At 45.6% G+C, this 6,639-nt stretch overlaps 1 pseudogene; it reads right to left on the reverse strand.

The window, feature by feature from the left end:
- Positions 1-5,625: 5,625 nt before the first annotated feature.
- On the reverse strand, positions 5,626-6,373 carry LOC114007047 (high mobility group protein B1 pseudogene; annotated as a pseudogene).
- Positions 6,374-6,639: the final 266 nt, after the last annotated feature.

The raw sequence follows: 6,639 nt of genomic DNA on the forward strand, positions 1-6,639 counted from the left end.
GGCACATGTGCATGTATGCCCAAAATCCCAAGAGAAGAGTGGAGGAGAAGGAATTGTGGTGTGGCCTTCCCATCTTGAGGGATGATTGCTCATTCCCCCAGCTTCTCATCTTTCTCTGGCAAGTGCTTGTGCCCTATAGCAAAAATAAAAAAAATTAAAAAAATAAAATAAAATAAATTAATTAATTAAGAGTTCTAGGTATAAGGTCCGCTATCATACACACGCCACTTTCCCCATCATTACCCCTGTCCTAACCTCTACTTATCCTGGGGACCCCAGACCTCCAGAGAGACTTCCATTATCACAGGGAACTTCAGGCCAGTGCCTGGAGAACAGGTCCAGAAAAGATCTCCCACTCTGTTCCAAATACAGCCTATTGCTGACATCCCCCACCAGCCACCTCTCAGACCAGGACCTCCAACATAAAAGCTCTCTTCCTTATAATTGCCCCAATGGTCAAGTCTTAATCACGTACCCTCAGCCTGCTGGCCAATCGCAGTCTTTCTTTCCAATAAACCTTCCCTTGGGCTCATGTGGTCCAATAATAACCCTCCCCTGGCAACACAGGGACCAGAAATTGGGCAGAACGTGCGCTCAGTTTCAGGGTTCTACCCTCAGTTGCCCACAGAGCCAGGGGAGAACGATGTGTCTATGAGGACTAAGCCTCTGTTGCCCGGCCTGCCTTGATGAGCTTTACCCACTGTGAAACTGGGAGGGGCTTTAAATCCTTAACTGACAGTGGTTTGTTTTTTGTTTGTTTTTGAGAGGTGTTTGCTATAGGGTGCATGCACTCGCCAGAAAGACAGAGAGAGAGAGAGAGAGAGAAAGTGAGAAATCACCCCCCAGGGGGGATGGCCACGCTGTAAGTAACCCCTTCTCCATTCTCCTCTCACGATCTAGGGCATTCACGCACATATGCTCAGCATGAGTTTAAGCCACCAGGTCCAGGACTCGAACCACGGTCAACTACATGGGAGTCCAGCGACATAGCCATTAGGCTAACTGCTGGTCCCCAACAGTGGTTCATGTTAGCATACTAGGTCCATTTGCTCACTCTCCTGTCTGTAGGGGCTTGAGACCCAGAACCACAAGCTATTCCAGCCTACATCTCAAGATTGGGACTTTAGTTTCCAGATCACAGCTTCAAAACCAATTGTGGTTTAGGACTGTCAATTTTAAGTCATTATATCTAGGCTCAAGCATATCTTTATTAATCAAAATAGGAACCATTACAATGAATACATTTTTGCCAGTGAGAAGTAAGTTTGATTATTCCTGTAGTGTAACAATCTGTGCTCTGGGATTCGACGAGCTCCTGGAAGGCATCTTCTGCCTTCTGCTGGTTGCGGAAGTGTTTTCTCTGCAAAAAGTTGAGATGCTTGCGGAAGTGGCAGTCAGTTGGTGAGAGGTCACATGAATATGGAGGACACAACCAAATTTTGTAGTCCAATTTGTTCACCTTTCGAAGTGTTGCTTGTGTCATGCAGTTGGGTGTCATGGAGAAGAAACGGGGCCTTTCTGTTGACCAGTGCCGGCTGCAGGCGTTGCAGTTCTCAGTGTGTCTCATCATCTGCCGAGCACACTTCTCAGATGGAAGGGTTTCACTAGGGTTTAGAGAGCTGTAGTGGGTCAGACCCCACCGAACGGTGACTAGGACTTTTTTTTTTTTTTGGTGCCGTTTTGGCTTTGGAGCTTCTTCTCAGTCCAGTCACTGAGCTGGTTGTGCCTGGTTGCTTTGTAAAGTCCACTTTTAGTCATTTGTCACAATCTGATCAAGAAATGGTTCATTGGGACCAAGAGTTGGCATAATGGGTACATTGCTGGACTCCCACATGGTCCACTGGGGTTCGTTCAAGTCCTGGACCCGGTGGCTTAAACTTAGGACAGGTGCATGTACATGCGTGCCCAAAATCCCAAGAGGAGAGGGAGGAGAAGGGATAGCAACATGGCCACCCCTGGGGGGTGATTTCTCACTTTCTGTCTCTGTCTCTTTCTGTCTCTCTGGTGAGTGCAAACGCTCTACAGAAAAAAGAAGGAGGAGGAGGAAGAGGAAATGGTTTGTTGCTGCATAGAGTAAGAAAAGAAGATAACACTTCAGGCCAGCAAGTAGCATGGTGGCTAAGATGCTGAACTCCCACATAGTAAACTGCGGTTCAAGTCCCAGACCTGGTGGCTTGCCTTCTCACTCCCCCCATCCTCTGGTCAAATTTAAAAATAATAATAACAAGTAAAATTAGACAAATGAGTCTTTTAAAAAATAAAAAGAAAAGACAGCACTTCAAATTGACAATTTTTTTGGGACCAGCAGTTAGCGTAATGGCTATGTCGCTGGACTCCCATGTAGTCGACTGCAGTTTGTGTCCAGGACCCGGTGGCTTAAAACTCACGCCGGCCGCGTGTGTGTACGTGCCCAAGATCCCGAGAGGAGAAGGGATTATAGCATGGCCATCCCCCCTGGGGGGTGATTTCTCGCTTTCTGTCTCTCTGTCTCTCTCTGTCTTTCTGGTGAGCGCACGCACCTGATAGCAAAAAACTCTCAAAAAAAGACATTTTTTTGGTGGGGGGGCAGTTAGCTCACCCACTTACCTAGCTTTTTCACCTTTTCAATTTGCTTCAAATGCCAAACAATGGTAGGTGGCCAATGCTGAGTTCTTCGGCAGCTTCTTGTGTAGTTATAAGAGGATCAGCTTCTAGAACTGCTCTCAGTTGGTCATTGCCAACTTCCTATGGCCGGCCACCACACTCCTCATCTTCCATGCTCTCATCTCCTTTGCAAAATTTCTGAATCCCCATCGCACTATATGTTTGCAGCAGTTCCTGGGCCAAATGTGTGGTTGATGTTGTGAGTTCTCCCTGCTGCTCTATGACCCATTTTGAACTTGTATAAAAAGATTGCTTGTGGATCAGCAGATGGCGTAATTGTTACATGGCAGGACTCCCACATGGTTAACTATGATTTGAGTCCTGGATCCAGCAGCTTAAAACTCAGACCAGGCGTGTGTGCGTGTGTGCCCAAAATCCCAAGAGGAAAATGGAGGAGAAGAAATTTTGGTATGTCCATCCCTCCTCGGGGGGGTGATTTCTTACTTTCTGTCTCTGTCTCTTTTTTTTTTTTGGAGAGGTTTTTGCTATAGGGTGCGTGCGCTCGCCAGACAGGCAGAGAGAGACAGAGAGATAGAAAGCGAGAAATCACCCAGGGGGGATGGCCACACCGCAATCTCTTCTCCTCCATTCTCCTCTCGGGATCTTGGGCACGCACACACACGCACCTGGTGTGAGTTTTAAGCCACCGGGTCCGGGACATGAACCGCGGTCGACTACGTGGGAGTCCAGCAACATAGCCATTACGCTAACTGCTGGTCCCCTGTCTTCTGTCTCTTGAGTGAGTGCACACGCCCTACAGTAAAATCTCTCTTTAAAAAATTGTTTGAATTTGCTTTTTGTCTAACGTCATTTCCATAGTCTCAAATGCATGTAAATAAACTACAAATAATAAGTCATTAGCAAATAAAGTAAAATAAAATGAAACAAGGGATGTATATTAAAATGATGGATAACATATCCTCATTAATTTAAGAATAAATCCAATATGGGACCTGCAGGTACATAATTAAGGTTAAGGCGCTGGATTCCCACATGGTCAATAGCGGTTCAAGTCTCAGACTCAGTAGCCTGAAACTCATGCTGGACATATGTGGGCCCAAAATCCCAGGAGGAGAATGGATTGTGGTGTGGCCATCCTCCCTGGGGGATGATTTCTCACTTTCTCTCTCACTGTCTCTTTCTGGTGAGCACATGTGCCCTATGGCAAAAATCTTATTTAAAAAAAAAAAATAAATAAAAGAATCAGGCCCAGCAGATGGCATAATGGTTACATTGCTGGACTCCCACATAGTCAACTGCGATTCGAGTCCTGGACCCAGCAACTTAAAACTCACACTGGGCATGTATATGTGTGTGTCCAAAAATCCCAAGAGGAGAAGGGATTGCAGAGTGGCCATCCCCCTCTGGAGTATGATTTCTCACTTTCTGTCTCTCTGTCTCTGTCTCTTCAGCAAGCACATGTACTCTATAGCAAAAATCTCTCTCTCTAAAAAAAGAATATATCCAATATCAACAGCAAATTTCAACAATGTGAAAACATAATTATTTTTGCACCAGCCTGCTAAAGCTGAACAGAGGGCAGGAATAATTTAGTGCAGAACCTTCACCTTGCGCTAAGTGTCTAAATAATTATTCCAACAGCTCAGAGGCCCTTCTCTCCTTTCTCTCTTGGGTGGGGGAATTAGAGTCAAGAGGTGCAAGACCCTTAATCCTGGCAGTGCTGAGCAAGGGCTTCCAGCCCAGCCCTGCTGCTCCAGCCGCTGTCAGACTGTGGGTTAAGATGGCAGAGGAGGAAGGTCACGGGGATGAAGGTGATGTGTTCCTGGCATTTGCCCAGGGTCCCTCTCCTCCCAGGGGTCCTCTGCGACGTGCCCTGGACAAGGTCTTTTTTGTCTTCCTCGCCCTTTTCCTGACTCTGCTGATGCTGGAGGCTACTTATAAGCTGCTGTGGCTGCTACCATGGGCAAAGTTTGGAGACTGGCTTCTGTGGACGCCTCAGAAGGAGGAGGAGCTGGAGTTGTGACCATCTTTTCCATAAACATTCCCTTTCCCTGCTATAGAGGTGAGAGGGGAGACAGAAGAAAAATGGGACTATTGAGGGTTATGGAGGGGACACTTACATAACATAGAGCAACAGACTTAAAGTGTCCACACCTGTGATATGGAAAATAATTTTGAGGTCGCTTCTGTGGCCTGGTGGTTAATGCGGTTGGATCCTGGATAGCTGACCCTGCAGTTCAAGTCCCAAACCCCACTGGGTGGGGCCGGCAGGTGGCATGGTGGTTAAGGGTACTGGACTTCCACATGGCCGACTGTGGTTCAAGACCCAGACCTGGCGGCCTGCTTTCTCACTGTCTGTCTCTATCTCTCTCGCTCTGTCCCTTTCTGGTTAAATTAAAATTAAATTAAATTAAATTAGGTTAAAAAAAAAAACACTGGGCGTGTGTGTGTGTGTGTGTGTGTGTGTGTGTGCCCGGAATCCAAACAGAATGGAGAAATGGAAGAGAAGGGATTGCAGTGTGCTTTTTCTCTCTTTCTGTCCCTCTCTGATATAGTCCCTCATGTATTTTTAAGAAAAAAAAAAATGTATTTACTTAGAAGCACTCAGAATGTCAGCAAAACAGCTGTAACTTTTTTTTTTTTTTGCAATTACAGAGTGGTATGCAGTTAACAGAACAATTATTTCGTATAAGCTGCATCAGAGACAACTGATGATGAAAAAACTACCATCCCCAGGGATCAGCAGTTAGCGTAATGGCTATGTCACTGCTTTAAATTTCCATGCCAATTTACAACCCCCATACTGTACCAGGTAAGGTTAGTGGCTACTGAAAATACCACCAGGGCAGGGCTAGCTAAAGACACATTCGGTAGTGTGTTAACTATACAAAAGAGACACTGTACAGTTTAAAAACGAATCTTACACAACCTTACATTTCAATTTTTTTCTTTAAAAGGAGCTGTGCATAGGGGGGTTAAATGCTTTATAGACAAGAAAAAAGAAACTGTGCTAGAACCAACTTATTCATTGTCACAATCTTTTTCATCTTCATCCTCTTCACCTTCCTCCTCCTCCTTCGTTTTCTTGCTCTTTTCAGCCTTGACAACTCCCTTTTTTGCTGCATCAGGCTTTCTTTTAGCTCGGTATGCAGTAATATCCTTTTCGTATTTTTCCTTCAGCTTAGCATGAGGATGTTTATCATTTCATGAGCCTTCTTTTCATGAGGCTGTTTATCATCTGCAGCAGTGTTACTCCACATCTCTCCCAGTTTCTTTGCAACATCATCAAGGGCTAGACCAGAATGTTCTCGTTTGATTTTTGGGCGATATTCAGAACAGAACAAGAAAAAGGCTGAAGGAAGCCTCTTCGGTGCATTGGGATCCTTGAACTTCTTTTTTGTTTCCCCTTTAGGAGGGATATAGGTTTTCATTTCTCTTTCATAACGGGCCTTGTCCCCCAGTGCCGTATCTTCAAACTCTCCTTTCTCTTTAGCAGACATGGCCTACCACCTCTCTGAGCACTTCTTAGAAAACTCTGAGGAGCTGATTGAAGCATCCGGGTGCTTCTTGTGCTCTTCCTGGCAAGTTTGCACAAAGAATGCCTCTGATGACATTTCGCTTCTCGGCTTCTTAGGATCTCCTTTGACCATGTTTAGTTATCTTTCCTCAATGAGACAATTGCCTAAAGCCTGCCTGGCTCCCACTTGCCCTGGTGCGGTCTCTATGGAGCTCAATGTACTCCATTTTTTTTTTTATAATTTTATGTAACTTTATTTGTTTTAATTTGATCAGAGAGGGAGAGAGAGAGAGAGGGAAAGCAAGCTGCCAGGTCCAGTATTTGAGTCGCCAGCAGCTATGTGGGAGTCCAGCGCCCCTAACCACCACGCCACCTGTCGGCCCCGCTCCATATATTTTTAAGGCTTCTAGAAACCAGTATATGCTGTAATGGTTACATAGCTGAACTCCCACATGGTTGACTATGATTTAAATCCTGGACCTGGAGGTTTCAAACTCACACCTGGTGCATGTGTGTGC

Source organism: Tupaia chinensis, unplaced genomic scaffold, assembly GCF_000334495.1.
Source record: "Tupaia chinensis unplaced genomic scaffold, TupChi_1.0 Scaffold000116_1, whole genome shotgun sequence".
Taxonomy (NCBI): domain Eukaryota; kingdom Metazoa; phylum Chordata; class Mammalia; order Scandentia; family Tupaiidae; genus Tupaia; species Tupaia belangeri.